Raw genomic sequence first — 16,542 nt, 5'->3', positions numbered from 1 at the left:
ATGCTGTCAGTTTCAGAGAAGTAATGACGGTGAATGCTGACAGTTTCAGCGACAGTACTATTCCATAATCTGGACTATTTTTGGGTTAAACAAAATTAGTACTGTACACATCTTTGAAGTATATTTATTGCAAACCTTATGAAGAAAACTCTCTGGAGCCTGGATATAAGTCCAGCCCAGACGGTTGGAAGACAAGATCCTATTTCAAATGAATTTGGTCCATTTCTTGCCCATTGTCTCATAAACAAAAATCAATTGCTTTGAGGATGCTCAGACTGGAAATTAGAACTGTAACCCTTGCACAAGGGGCAATACTCTTGGCGGAGAATTTTCTCCCCGTGAGGCCGTTTGGGTGGGAGCGGGCGTGGGTGAGCACGCAGCCAATCAGCGCCCTCGATTGGCTGGGCACCACCATTTTGTGTGGCTGGGTCAATTAAGGCCCACCCAGCGTGATGTGTACCCGGAAGTGCTGTGCGCTCCCTGTGCGGGTGGGGAAAGAGGGAAAGTCAGTGCGTGCGAAAGAGCACAGAAATCCCCCTGAGGCATGGAGCTGCCTCAGGGAGATTAGTTTGATTTTTTCATCCCCTCATGTGACAGTGTCACATGAGCTGGAAAATGTCAATGAACTTTAATAAAAAAAATTTATTTAATTTATAAACCTTTCATGAAACCTCATCCCGCCCATGGATGCGGTTTCATGATAAATGCGAAGGCCGCCTGGGCTCTTCGCCTGCTCGCCAATCTTAAGGTTAAGGTTGGACGGGCAGCTCAATTAATTACTTTGATTCATTTTTAAGTGGCCTTTATGAGCCTTTGATAGCTCTGCGGGCGTGCAGCCGACTCTGCTGCGCGCCTGGCAAACTGAATATCTGAATGACGTGCGGTGACATCGGGACACACACCCGACATCACTGCGCGTCATTTTACCCATCAGTGAACAGGCCCATCCCCTGTTCGCTGGCTCAAAAATTCTGCCCCTGAGGTTTCATTAAAGTTTGTTGTTTGGCTGAACTGTACAAGCTTTGCTTTGCAACAATGCATAGATATTTTGACCTGGAAATGCTTGCCGTTGACTCTGGATGGTACATGTGGAAATGTATTACATTTTCCTGTATTGATATCGCTCAAATTGATGTGAGCATTAAAAAAAATTCATATTTTTAATATAATACTTAAAGTAAAATTGCAGACTGTAGTGCTTTTTTGTTGGCACATCAAATGTTTTAGCAAAGTTTTGATTAAATCATGAAATCTTTAAACACTAAACCCAGACAGTCCACTGTTTAGTATTGTTGTATGATGCTTGTGGGCAGTGTGAAATTAGTTTGTCCACCATCTAAGTGGATGCATTAAACTAAACTAGTTAATGCATTTGGTCAAAGGGGAACAAATTATTTAATTAGTTATGCACCAGCACAGTAACATTCGCAGTGACATTTCTAGCCTGTAGATATATCTTTGCACACACTAAAATATATATTTTCATTTGCATTTCTATTATTGACTGCTGTTGCAGCTGTAATTCTGACTCTTCACCGGCCAATAGTACAGGAACGTTAGACGACCACTTTAAAACTTTTCAGTTATTTTATGTTTATTAAGATCACACAGCTAGAATTTTATTTTCTTTTGATCATTAAGGAATGCATCAATTTGCTTAGCTTGAAAGTTGGTGCACTGGCCATTTTCAAGCAGACAGGGTCTGAAAATGGTAGCATATTAGTCAATAATTAATCAGATTAATTTCCATGCTTAACATCAAATGCAGATTCCATTAATGGATTCATTAAAGTAGGACATCTGACAATTTGGCAAGGAGAGGGAAGAGAGCTCAAAGCATTTTAATTGCAACCAAAAAGCAACGCAATATTTATGCTTCCACTGTTTTTTGAAGGTCATTGGCAAAGCTTGTGTTCTTGTAACCTTTTGTTTCAAGTAATTTATGTTGTACTCACTCATGCATTATAACTAACTACAGTCGTCCATAAGGAACTGAAATGGAGCAACAAAAGCTGGCATTCTGCCAAGTGTCATCCCAATACAACTTGAGATTTAGAACCTTTGCTACATAATATTAAATACCACATAGGGAATAGACAAGGCTCACAATGTGTAGTTTTCCCAACTACTCACTTGAACTTTGCAGTATGTTTACTTCAACTCTTTTATTCGAGGGTAGGAGAAAGCCAATGTTCATTCAATGTTCAAAAATGAAATGAAATATTAAGGTGGTATGCACAACAAAAGAAATTGCAATGACTTGGTGCCTTACCACATCCCAAAATCATCTAATAACGTACATCCAATAAACTACATCTGATAAATAACCTTTTCAGGGCTTTCCGTGTCATTGGTAAAGGCAAATATGGTATATTGTTTCCACATGAGAAAGTGCAATGGGCAGCAAATGGAATGAATAACCGTTTGGGTTTGATGTGTTGTTTGAGGAATTATTGCTGACTAGACCAACAGGAGAAGTCCCCTTCTTCATGTGGTGAAATGGGATCTTTTACACAATTTCTACATAGTATCTCCGACAATCTACCACTCCACCATCAGTACTGCACTGAAGTATCAGCCTAGGTAATGGGCGGAAATTTAATTGCTTAGGGGGTTTCGTGTGAGAACAGTAGGGGGTCTGGGGGCAGGGGCACACTAAAATCTGAAAAGGTGACATTGGGTGGAAAATCTGACATGATCACACCCATTTATGGGTTTAACCCAGCTGGATTGGCAGGTGAACTGGGGACCCAATGGAGCTATTGGGTAAGTATTTAAAATATTTAAATTTTCAATTGACTTAGGTCTTAAACAGCATTGTGGCTTTAACAGGCTGTGCACAGGTTTCCTGAGCTGTGTGAAACTCATCAGGGTCAACAAGGTGAGAGCACAGCAGGGACTTATGATTCACTGAAAATGACAGGATGGGGAGCCTTTAAAAAGTAAAATTGCATTGCTACTCACCAGTCTCTGTGAAATGCTTGTGTACACAGCATGTTTTCCCTGATTCTGATTTCACAAAAGACGATTTCCAACATTTTGGAAGTAACTTCACCGACCTCTGACTTCACTCACCTTGATCTGCATTTCCCTGTTGTCAGCCTTCAGTGCAGCATGGGAGCAGCTTATGTACAACATGGAGCTCTAATGAGAAGCAGTAGGAGCAGCACAGCAACTGCAGCTTCCTTCTCTTCAGCCCATGCTGCTCCACAGGACAGAGGGGATGGACTCAGAGCTCCAGCTTGAAGGAAAGGATCCCCTGGCATGGGGTATATAGGCAGAGGGTCAGTTTCCTGGACATGATGGAGTGGGTGTGCCTCAGGAAGCTCAGGCTTCCTTGGCAGGTTGCTGACACCTGCAGTATCTCAGAACAAGACCTCTTTCCAAGAGGGCCTGGTGGGCACACATTGCCAATGGCCGTCAAGGTCAACACAGTTCTGAGTTTCTTCGCCTCCTTCCAGGGATCTGCTGGTGACATCTCCAGATCTGCTGCCCACAAGTGCATCCCCTAGGTCACTGATGCCTCGTTTGCCAAGACCACCACTTAGGTTCACATTGCCATGCATGAGGCCAGTCAGATACGTAGGCCTGTCAGTTTTGTTGCAGTGGCTAGGTTTCCACAGGTACAGGGATCCTTTGATTGTGCGTGTGGCAATCAAGGCACTCTCAGATCAGCATGGAGTCTTCATCAGCCAAAAGAATTTCCACTGCTTCAAAGCTCAGGTAAATTGTGACACTGGGAAGTGATCAGGAATGTCTGTGCTAGATATTCAGGGAGTTGCAATGATTCATTCATCCTGTGGCAATCACACCCCTTGAGGTTTTCGCTCCTCCACATAGCGTCAGCAGGTGGCTCTTGAGAATAGATGATTGGAGAGATTGCAGCAGAGCATCTGCAGGCAAAGCAGATGTCGTTCAACCTAATGCATGCCACAGCAACCCGAGATCAAACTGAGGACAATATTTACATACCAAATTTTACCTAATAGGGTGCTTCACAGGAACTTTTTCAAACCAACTAAGGTACTGAGCCACACAGGGCACATTAGGTCAGATGACAAAACGATTGGGCAAAACAGTATATTTTAAGAAGAGTCTTAAAGGAGGAAAGCGAGGTAGCCAGGCAAAGAGGTGGAGGGAGGGAGTTCCAGAGCTTGGGGCCCAGGCAACTGATGGCACGGTCACTGATGCTGGAGCAATTAAAATTGGGAATGCACAAGAGGCCAAAATTAGGGAGCACAGATATCTCAGAAGTTTGTGAGGCTGGAGGAGATTACAGAGATAGGGAAGGATAAAAGAATGGAGGGATTTAAAACAAGGATGAGAATTTTAAAATGAAGACATTGGGCAGAATTTTTCCGTCGGCGAGCTGGGGGCGGGGCCCACTCGCCAAGGGGAAAATGATGCAGGATGACGTTGGGCGGAACCCCCGACATCATCCCGCCCCATTTAAATATTCAGGAAGGTGGGGGGACAGCACGATCAGCTGTCCACCCGCCGACATGTCAATGGCCAATTGAGGCCATTGACAGGGTAGTTAAATCAATTAAAGGCCCTGCCCGTCCAACCTTAAGGCTGGCGGGCAGGCCAGGAGCCCCAACGGGCTTCTGAAAAAACCTGAAACCTCATCCAGCGGCAGGATGATGTTTCATGTCTGTTTTAAAAAAGTTTAATAAAGTTTCTGTGATATTTATTAATATGTCCCATCTCGTGTGACATTGTCATATGAAGGGGACATGTTAATAATTTTTTTTATTATTCTATTTTTGAAGTTTGAAACACCATTAGTGATTTCCCTGACACAGCATTTAGTCTCAGGGAGATGTGCGCTCTTTCGCGCACTCTGAGTGTTGGGGAATCCCCCCCCACCTGGGAATCCCCCCCACCCCGCTCGCACAGGAAGCACATAGCACTTCCTGTCAGGCATCCTGCTGGGCGGGCCTTAATTGGCCCACCCACTTGAAATGGCCATAGGGCCCGTTTCGGCGGTGGCGATCGGCTGCCCGCCCGCTGCTGAGCCGGTGGAGCCTGCCCACCCATCAAGGGCAAAATTCTGCCCCTTGTTTGACCAGAAAATGCTGATCAGGAAGCACATGGATAAAAGGCAAACAGATCTTAGTGCAAGTTAAGACATGGGCAGCAGAGCTTTAGAAGGCCTCAAGTTCAGCCAGGAGTGTGTTGGAATAGAATCCAGAGGTAACAAAGGCAGGAATGAGGGTTTCAGCAGCAGAGGAGCTGAAATGGGTGAATTCAAGCAATGTTATGGAGGTGGAAATAGGGGGTGTCAGTGATGGCATGAATGCGAGGCTGGAAGCTCATCTTGGGGTCAAATGTGATACCAAGGTTGTGAATAGACTAGCTTAATCTCAGACTGTTGCCAGGGAGAGGGAGGGAGTCCCTCCCAAGGGGTAGCCTCCAGACAGATTGTCAGGATCTTATAGATACCTATAACAGACACACAACTGTTTCAGTTTGCTTTCTTAAAAGATTGACAGCAAATATTTATGGGGTCAGTAGCTGGGGAATGGAGTTTGGAGCAGGCATTAAAATCAAAGGCTTCAGTCTTCCCAATACTTAATCGGAGGAAATTTCTGCTCACCCAGTACTGGATTTCAGATAAGCAGTTTGATAATTTAGCAACAGTGAAGGAGTCAAGAGATGTGGTGATGAGGTAGAGCTGGGCATCATTAGCGTAATGGCAGTTAACTCTGCATTGGAACTTCTGCATGCAAGGAGTGAAGACCTGGCAGATCATGAGGCGCCACTGTTATTATGGACGAGCCTTGGGAAATTGATTTGTGATGTATCAGCCGAATTCAGTATGTCAGTAATGAAACAGATGCATTGAATTTCTTATTGCTATTTTGGCAACTTCGTTCCTGTACTGTTTCTGTCTTGACTTATAATTTTCTACCTCTCTTTGTCTCTGTGTCTATCTCAATCAATGTCTATATACTTGCTGTCAGTCTTTTAAGAAAGCAAACCAAAGCACTTGTATCTGTTGTAGGTGCCTGTAAGATCCTGACAATATGTCTGGAGGCTGCCCCTTGGGAGCATTTTACAGGCACTGTAGAAACCTCAATACCAGGAACACTGCACAACTAACAGAGGCTTCCCCGATCAACTGTCCTTCAAGTTGTTTCCTCTCAAAACTTTATGTAACTAAACATTAAAGTTAAGCAGCAAAATATTTACCAACCTGTTAATAAGTCCCTAATTCAATGGTTGATATTTCTAAAACAGGCTGGGATGTACATAAACAGTAAATTACGTTTAATTGAAAATACAAGTACAGGTGTTCACCCAGTCATTTGAAAGGATTATTTTATCAGTGATATAATTGAATGCTTGTGTCAAATGTAAATCCCTTTAAGTGTCACTAATTAAATGAGAATACTATTAAAGAATCTACGTTACACAGCAAGATTGACTCCTGTCAGTCGAGACCGAGTTTACCCACTGTTCTTAGCAGGAAGCAATGGATACTTTACGTAAGGACAGAGTGCTCCTCCAGAACAATAATAAGTGGTTAAAGAACAGTCATAGTCATTAGATTGTGGGAATAATGAATGTTGAAATGGAAATTACTACTGGAGGTCATTATCCTTAAACAGCAAAAAAAAACTTTCATTTATATAGCTCCTTTAATGTAGAAGAAACATCTGGAGGCACTTTGCAGTAGTGCTATAAAACAAAATTTGGCACCGGTTTTAGGGAAGATGACCAAAGTTTGGTCAAAGAGGTATATGTTGAGGAATCCATTAAAGGAGAAAAGAGAGGTAGAGAGACAGAGATCTTAGGGCTTTGGCTGCTGAAGGCACAGGCACAAGTGGCTCAAAAAGCCAGAAATGGAGGGGCGCAAATATCACAGAGGGTTGTGGGTTTGGGGAGGTTACAAAGATAAGAGAGGGCTGAGGCCATAGAGATATTAAAAAGGATGAGCATTTTAAAATAAATTTTTCCAATTAACCTGTAACCAATTTAGTCAGGGAGCATAGGGGTGATGGGTGAATGGGTTTTGATGCGTGTCAGGATACAAGCAGCAAGGTTTTAGATGATTTTAAGTTTATGGAGCATGGAAGATTGAAGACCAGACAGGAGTGGAATGGAATGGTCATGCCTAGAGGTAACAAAAGCATAGATAAGGGTTTCAATAGAAGATGAATGGAGTTAGGCAATGTTATGAAGTCTTAGTGATGGATCAGATATGTAGACGGAAGATCATCTTGGGGTCGAATATGACACCAAAGTTGTAAACAGTCTGGTTCAGCCCCACAACTGATAGGGAAAGGGATGGAGTTGGTCGCTAGAGACTGAAGACAATGGCTTTGGTCTTCCCAATATTTAGTCAGAGGAAATTTCTGTGCATAGAGTACATGATATCAGACAAGCAATCTGACATTTTAAAGACAGTGGAGTGATTGAGAGAAGTGGTGAGGTAAGCGGTCATTATTCATATACATATAAATCTGGACAATGCTTCCGGGTAAGCTATAAGTGGGGAAATTATCACAAACTAGCAATCTGCTGTACACTCACATGTGACTTGGAATAGGCATTACTGGATAGAACTAAGCAATTGAAAATCTAGCTGATTTTTACAATTTCCTGAGGCTTTGTGGTAATTTCTATCAATGCAGCTGCTGCTTCAGCTGAGCTGACTCGAAGCAGAGCAGCAACTGAAGCGGGGAGCTTCTGGAAAGTGTGGCTACACGTAGCACTCTACCTTGGCCAATGGAGTCAGCAGAGCAATCCGATTCCTCACTGATAACAGTGTTTTCAGCACATATAAAAGTTTATGTGATTATATTTGTGACATACCTTTGATTTAAAAAGCTAATTTTTTTTGCAGTTATCCCCTGTTGCCTCAGGCATGAGAATATTGAGTTAGCAGTGAAGCCTGAGCTTAAAACATTTAGAATGCAGGACTGAAATACTGTTCAGCCTTTTATTTTCTTTGTTCTGCAATCCTGAAACCAATGTTGAAGATTTATTAGCAGAATCAGTGCAATGTACTCTTTTGAAAGGCAACCTTGAAGGTTCTTGAAATCTCCAATTCTAGAATTCTTAAATTCATTGCAGAGATTTTCAAATTATCTTTTCTTTGAAAAAGTGCTTCCTGTTTTTGCCCTGAACGGCCTAGTTCTACTTTTAAGGTTGTGTCCAGTTGTTCTTGATTCCCCCACCAGAGGAATTTGTTTCTTTGTATCTACTCTGACAAATCCTTTCAACATTTTAAACACTTCAATCAGATCACTCCTCAATCTTGCATACTCAAGGATTGCAAGCCAACCTGTCCTCATAATTTAACTCTCTAAGCCCTTGTATTCTACAGCTAGCAGGGCTTCATTAGTACATCCTTACATAAACAACTGTTTTCAATTTCTCAAGATCCTGCAATTAATTCTTTTGTTGTCATATCTCTGAAGTAAACAGCAAATGATAATAGTTTAAACCTGAACATTACCTGAAAAGAGCATTTTTAAATTAAATTTATAATCCTCTGGAAAACATAAGGAACTCAGAAATTCTATTACTAAAAGGGAATTGAGAGGTGCACTGAGACGGGCAGGCCCACCAGAGAACAAGCATCAATGGTTGAAGACGGCTTCTCTTAGGGTTTTGCCAGTTTCCAACCATACCAGGAGACCAGAAGAGCTCCAGTGGAATACAATTTTGTGTAAATAATTGTGTTTGATATTTCAAAACAAATAAAAGAAAGCATGTCAGATATGAAGATCTCCTTGAGCTGAGTTTTGACAACATTAAGTTTTGAACTCACATCAGCAAATCTTTGCCTCCCACCTCTATTGACTTTCTTAGCTGCCATCTCAAATTGAATCAAAAGGTGCAAAGCTTCAGATCCTGCTCAACTTCAATTTTAGTTTCTTCCTCGATATTCATTCTGTTGCTAAAACTGCTTTCTTCCCAATATTGCCTGCCTATAATTCTATCATTCCCTTTCCACTGGTGAAATCCTACTCCATGTCTCCATCACTTATAAGGTTTGGTTTCTCTAACTTCTTTATTTTTCTGACTTTCCATCTCAAACCTCAACCAGCTACAATTAATCCAAAATGCTTTAGCCTGCTTCTTTACCTGCACTAAGTTCCAAGTTTCCATTCCCGCTCCCCTCCAAATGCCACTGGTATGCTGTAGCCCAGCAGCCTATTTCAGAGTTCATCATTGTTTTAAAATCTCCCCATTGTCTCATACAACCCTAATTCATGACCTCCTTTTGTCTTTCATCCCTAGCTATATGTCCCTGTTATGACCGGGACCCAGATCAGGCCCCTCACTTTGTTAACTTCCCCAACAGGACCCCAATTTTGTTGAGGAGGAATGAGTTGTCTCCCCTTCTTTATTCAACAACCTCAGTTGTCGCAACAAGGTTAGTTTAAAAAGGATCCCTTCCCCCGTGGATATCTCTTCCCAGTCAAAATGTATTTTGGGCCTGCTCGCCGACACATAAAATGATGCGTAATGTTAGTGGGTGGAAGTCCCGATGTCATTCTGCGTCATTTGCATTTTCAGGTAGACAGGGACGCAGCCGAGTCAGCTGTGTGCCCGCTGACCTGTCAACAGTCTATTGAGGCCACTCAAGAATCAATTAAGCTCATTAGTGGACCTGTCCGTCCAACATTAAGGTTGGCGGACAGGTCGGGAGCGCTGGTGGCCACCTGACAAAGCAAGAAACTTCATGCACGGGCGGGATGAGGTTTCATTGCTGAATTTAAAAAATTAGCAGACACTTTTAATTAACGCTATGTCCATGTCCCAACTCATCGGATCAGGGTCCACCCACCCCTGCATCCGCCTTCCCCTCCCCCCCCCCCAACCAATTGGGGGGATAATTTTGCCCCAGGTTTTCTTTAGTCAAAGAAAGAGTAAATTTATTGGTTACCAAAATCCCAAGAAAAAATAAGAAGAATTCAACACACAAATAGACAGATCAGAAATGAGAAGCTGAGTCCAAATAAAAGTTTAAAAAGATATACAAGCAGCCTTTGGGTTGTCTGAGATGTAGATGGTGAAATGTTGTGGCCTTTACATTGGGTGATTCCAGTAGAGCTGATTTTGGCAGTTTAGCAGTTGGTTTGGAGACACTTGGTTCTGCAGGTTGGCTGAATACGTTGTCCTATTTCTATTTTGATTATGGCTTTGCTGACTTGTCTCAAGCAACAGAGAGAGAGAGAAAAAGCCTTTGCCTGCAAGCTGCAAATGGGTGCCTGGTCAATCTTCTTCTGCTGTGACTCTCACTAGCACACACTAGCACAGCAGAACTAGAACACCAGGACATCCCTTTCAGGTCTGCAGCTAGCTTATTAACCGATTTCATTCTGTATTCCTCGAAGGGAAAAAAACAAACATGTCTTTCGCCCAGAGTCTGTTTTCTTTCAACTCAGATCAATTCCGCATTCTGAGATATAACTCAACAGGAGATGGTTTCTGAGATGTGGTAGTCAGCCTCCATTGTCTCCGCAACCAAAGGAGATTAAAGTTTAGCCTTTTGCATTTCATCTCTTCCTTTCAAGTGTCTCTGTCTGAAGTAGGTCTTGACACCTTTTTAGGCGTGACATTCCATGTTCCCTCTGGACTAGTCGGTCAAGTATAATCCACATAGGAATTTTCCAGAAAGTGGTTATTTTTCATTCTCAGTCAGCTTTGGCTTGCATGTCTTAAAAAGAAAATACACATCTTCTTTAAAGTGCAATATGCCCATAAGTAATTTGGGGCTGTAATCCACTGTTGTGACAGTCCCTGCTTTTCCAATATTGTACCAAATTTCTCCTTATCCCTCATTCCCTCTGCTCTTCTGTTGCTATTGCTCAATCAGCTACTATGCTCCTACTCTCTGGAATTCTCTGCTCGGTTCCCTATGCCTTCCCTTTTCCTTCCTTGTTTCTCAAAACCCCACTCTTCAGCTATACCTTTTGTTTCCCCATCTTAATTTTCCCTTTTCTCCTCTGTATTGTATTAGTTTCCTCCTTGCTATAAAGTGCCCTGAGGCATCTTACAGATGAGGAATGCTATATCAATGCATGTAATTGCTTTCGGTGTAATCACTCTTTTTACTCTCAGTTCTTGACTTCAGTTCTGATGTAAAAGTCAAGCTTGACTTGCAAAAATCTTCTAAAGATCAGTCATCAGTTTTTTTGACGTCATTTGCAAAACAATGAAACCTATACATTGTAACACTGCTTTAAAGGAACATATTCCAGTGGCACTGGAAAAATAACATTGATGCATCCTGAGAAACTTGGCATGCTGTGTATCATAAGTCTGCAGCATTCTAAAAATTATAAGCACTGTCGAAAGAGTGAAAGCTTTGGAAAACATGTTAAATTAATATTGGGCATTTTGAGAGAGGCTGAGTTCTCCGTGTGGAAACAATGGGAAAGGTGCTCAAATACATTTTTTTTATTCGTTCATAGAATGTGGGCCTAGGTCAGCATTTATTGCCCATCCCTAATTGCCTTTGTTCAGAGGGCATTTAAGAATCAACCACATTCCTGTGGGACTGCAGACACATGCAGGCCTGACCAAGTAAGGACGGCAGATTTCTTTCCCTAAAGGGCAAGAGTGAACCAGATTTTTTTTTTAACAACAATCAACAATGGTTTCATGGTCATCATCAGACTTTTAATTCCAGATTTTTATTGAATTCAAATTTCACCATTTCGCCGTGATAGGATTCGAACCCGGTCCCCAGAGCATTATTAAGCTTAATCATATAATTTAAAAATGTTTTTATTCCACTGGAAGTCTTATTTTGAGCCTGTAGCCTGCTGGAGGAAACTGTGGAGGGACAATTTTCAATAAGTATTTTGAGTGATTGTCTTCTCCTTTCTTTTAGTGGTAGGTTCTCCTGATTCACCATTAAGATTTGGCTGGGCTCTTGAGTCCTACTTTCCTTACTTCTTGTTTATACTTTTATCAGCTGCTCAGTTCTAATGCATTGTTGTTTTACGTTACCCAATCAAAATGTATGATACTAGTGAGTGATACCTGAGTGTGACATAAAAGACATGAAATATATGCCACTCTACCATTCTTAATAATATAAAATAATAATAGAAACAATTAAAATAAACCTTTGCTTTAAAATGAGGCCAGATTAATGTAACTGTAATGTACAAATTCTGATTTTGGTAACCATTATACTTAAGTTTGATTCAGCAAAAAAGTACTGATGAAATTGAGAATCTATGAATTTTTCTGACACACTTCTGCAATGTAACAATAAAATTTTTAAGTGTTACATAACATACCTCGCTGTAAAATCTGAGAACCCTTGTGCAGAAGAGTACTCTCAATGATTGAGAGCTGATCAATTTCCTGAAAGAATATTAATCCCAAAAATCCTAAACTCCATTTGATTCAATGTTCTACATCAATAGTAAAATGAGAAATTTCATTCCTCAGTTTGGACTTGTATAGTTTTGTCTTATGGATTCAATTAGTCACATGTTGAAGTGAAGGTGTTGTAGAAAATCATTGAGGTATAACCACTGCTGCAGAGTCTCAAGCACCACTGCCATAAAATAATTAATGTGGGATTCAGTCAAAATGTTAATAGCATGTAACTGAATAAGTCATCTCTACAGTTCTACTGGGTTTAATGCAATACCTGTAGTAATTCTTTCTTGAATAATTAAAAAGCCAATAGGGGGTTCAGGCTTTTCATTGCAATATTGTCTTAACACCTTAGACTACCTCCTTTTAAAAGCTGGTATTATTTTTAATGGTGGTTAAAACAATTCTGTTAAATCAAAGCCAGGAGGGTTGTTAAAATTTATCAGTCTAGAAATTGTTCCGTGATATCCATGTTCAAAAGCTTATTATGTTTGTATGACAATACCTTTTCTGCTATTTTATTTAATAAAGGCATTAATCCATTTATTTTAAACAAGTTAATGCCCCTGTTAAAATAGCAGTCATGCAATATATTACAAAGGCATTAAGTGCCTTTTAAGGTTGTCACCTTTAGAGATTTTACCCATGCCCTCAGAATAAGCATGTTCGTGTTTTGCATATTTACACACTGCTATAGAATAAACACTGTGACATTTTAGTGTGATTGTGTGTGTGTGTGCGTGTGCGCGTGCACGCCAGGTAGAGAGTAGTCACGAGATGGCAGTGTTGAATGACGATTTCATACTTGGGACAGTCCTGGACAAGGTACACCAATGATGAAATGCAGAGCAAAAGCTCTACTGCACCACCCATAATAAAGTACCTTCAAGCTAGAGGTGAATTTCTTTTGCAACAGTTCCATTGTCAACAACAGATTCTTTGAAATAAGAGGACTTGCATTTATATTTCCTTTCACAACCTTAAGATATCCTAAAGTGCTTTACCACAGTGAAGCACTTCTGAAGTGTAATCGCTGTTGAAATGTAGGGACAGGCAGCAGCCAATTTGTGGACAGCCATGAACTAAATGACCTGATGATTTGTTTTGTTCTTAGTGATGTTGGTTGAGGGTAAATATTGGCCAAGATACTGGGACAACTCACCTGTTCTTCTTTGAATAGAGCAGCAGGATTTTTTACATCCATTTGAGGGGGGAGATGGGGCCTTGATTTCATGCCCCTATCCAAAAGGTGCAACATTCCCTCAATGTTTCACTGAAGTATCAGTTTGGATTATGTGCCCATTGTGTTGAAAACCACAATCCTCTAATTTAACAGCCAGAGTTGAATTACCGAACCATGGTTGATGCTGCTCATCATCAATGGTACTGTGAACGTTTGATGCCCAAAATCCATTTTGAGACTATTCACCCTTACAACCATTATTAACTAAGTTTTCATCCAATTGGTTTTATTTTTATATTGCTCAAATCTTACTACTCTTGTTGCAAGGTGGCAAGGGAAGCACATCTCTCTCCCCGATCTACTTAAAAGCAGTGATTACATGCTGTGGCCACCTCCCTGGGACTGCCAGGTTTTCTGAGCCCTGGGAAACCCAGCAGGCCAGTGTTAAATTTAAATTGCTGCCAAAATCTGAGGAATCGAACCCTCATTGAACTATTATAATCATGGACCTGTCTCGCTTCAGAGGTGGTACTTAGATGCAGCCAAACCACCATGGTTAAAATGGATGAGGCCGCGATGACATCGGGTTGGGTTTCACATATTTACTGATTTAACCCTCCTCCTATATTTCATAGTGGAGAGGGGCTTGCAATTACCCCTAAGCAGTGCAGGGACCTAGAAGAAACAGATGAATGAGGATCACAACAAAAAATTAAAGAAAAACAACAAATAAGTGGCGTGAGTGCCTTTACTGAGCATTAATCTGATTTCTAAATATGGACTAATCTAACTAGCTATGTCATTAAATTATGTTATAATGTTGGTGTAAGCTGTCAGCTTTGGTTCAGTGGTAGCACTTCTGTCTCTGAGTCAGATGGTTTTGGATTTAAAACCAAACAATCTAGGCTGACCCCTCGGTGCAGTACTGAGGAAGTGCTGTACTGTGGAGGTGTCGTCTTTTGAATGAGAGTTTTATTCAAGGCCCCATCTGCCCTCTCCTTTGGATGTAAAAAATCCCATTGAAGGAGAGCAGTGGAGTTCTCCTAGTATGCTGGCCAATATTTATCCCACAACCAGCATTGCTGAAACCAATTAATTGGTAATTTACCTCAGTTTTGTTTATGGGATCTTGCTATGCTTAGATTAGCTGCTGCATTTCCTTGTGTTAGGCAATACTTCAAGGACACTTTATTGGCTTTGTTATGTCCTGACATTGTGAAAGGCACAATTTCAATGCAAGTTCTTTCTTTTAGTGTAATTATAGTAATTGATTGGTTAAAACATCAATAACCTGAATGGATTTATTCTGTGATCCAATGTCTTGTTAGACAGGGGTTCAAGTCAAACATGTTGCTAGAATACTGTAACCCTGGTGATGCAATGTGTATTTCCATCTAAGGTGTGTCAGTTTTGGAAACACTGCTCTTACCCTTACAAGGCTTGGGATGCTTTTTTGCATTAATGTCATTGATTACACTTGCCTTCATGTTCACTTTTAATTTGATTGTATTTCTAGCAACAATATTGTTGTTGACTCCCTAGGGTGAAGTGCTGGAGCTGTTAATGAGCTTCCAAATAAAACAAATTATTGAGCAAATGAAAGAATCTGTTTTTTTTCCCCCTTCATTAGTGAGATGTAGTTACAATATCAGAGGCTCCGGCTGAGCAAATGAGTCCTTAAGGGTCAAAGCATAAGGCTACAATTTAGTATAATGTTGAGTAAGAAAATGATTAGTATGTGCCTCAACTTTCTCATGCACTTGCATACAACATAAAAGCACTTAGTGGGACTTTTCATATTGAAAATCAACAAGAGCAGTATTACTGCACAATATAACGTTCTAATGATTCATGGAGGCACTTCAATGTGGATTGAAGTGACCTAGAGATTTGCTCCTGCATTCCATAGCAGGGAGGATAACACAAGAAGATACTCCTTATACTTATTGTATAAATACACCGCAATTTAATTAATTGATTTCAAATTGATTTTAAATAGTTTTATAAACTGTGCAAGTTGAGGATGTTTGTGTTTTAGCAGTGCTGGTTAACAGTGCACAGGGCAGAGGTAGGAAAGGCAGGGTTTCCACTCCTAATGACTATCCGTGACTCCTGCTGTAAGTTGACACGTGTGGCTGTCAGGCTGAGAATAGGACTGGCTGACCTGTATTTGAATAGTCCATTAACACTCACGGTCCAAGCTCACAGAAGTTAATAGGATAAGGTGGTCAGAGGGTTGCTGGAACTAATGGAAGTGGATCCCAACATGTGTCTCAGTCTAGCTTCCAAGAGAGAAAGGGGTAAGGCAGGGTCCGGGTAGAACAAGGCATGAAATAGTTTAATAAGGATAATTACCAGTACGCAACCTTAAACTGAGCCATCTGCTACTTTACTGGCACGCAACTCCGAATTACCGTGGAAACATGATGCCTTCTACTTGAGTCAATTCTCAGTTCATTTAAAGTACATTTTGATACACAAGAATTCCATCATGACTCTTAAGCGATCCATAGTAGAATTGCTATAGCACTGCTGCACTTCAGATGTTGCCTCGTCATGGAAGCCTGTGGCCACAGTAGCCAACCATGTGATCAGCAGGTACCCATGGCACTGGGGGAGACTTCACACCGGTTGTACATGAGGCTTATTAAAGGCCTGAAAATAATTTAAATATAGCAAGGACCCATACTGCAGCTGCAGCATGTGAACAGCATTCCAGTTGTTCAGTGCATGTGCTCAGGCGAATAGCCACTTTTTTATATGTGTAGTCTTGTGGCATGCAGGTAGCTTACGTGTGCATTGTGTAACTGCGTGACATATTTTATGCTGTGCAAGCCATTGTGATAACAGTAACATTGTGATAACAAATGCTGTTAGCATTTACTTTTGTGTTGAGTGTAGAAAAAGGTCCTCCGAACACACATTAATGCTGCCTAATAAGTCAATATTTGACTATTCAGTTCGGTAGATCAACTGATGTTATTGAAATAATACATTCAACA

The 16,542-nt window shown here is 41.0% G+C and overlaps 1 protein-coding gene across 2 annotated transcripts in view; it reads left to right on the top strand.

Annotated features, from left to right (window-relative positions):
- LOC121286208 (transmembrane protein 132C-like) overlaps positions 1-16,542 on the top strand; it is a 1,095,675-nt gene that overhangs the window by 873,104 nt on the left and 206,029 nt on the right. The gene's annotated exons all lie outside the window — the stretch shown is intronic.

Source organism: Carcharodon carcharias, chromosome 13 (assembly GCF_017639515.1).
Source record: "Carcharodon carcharias isolate sCarCar2 chromosome 13, sCarCar2.pri, whole genome shotgun sequence".
Classification (NCBI taxonomy): Eukaryota; Metazoa; Chordata; class Chondrichthyes; order Lamniformes; family Lamnidae; genus Carcharodon; species Carcharodon carcharias.
This window is presented reverse-complemented; position numbering and strand designations above follow the sequence as displayed.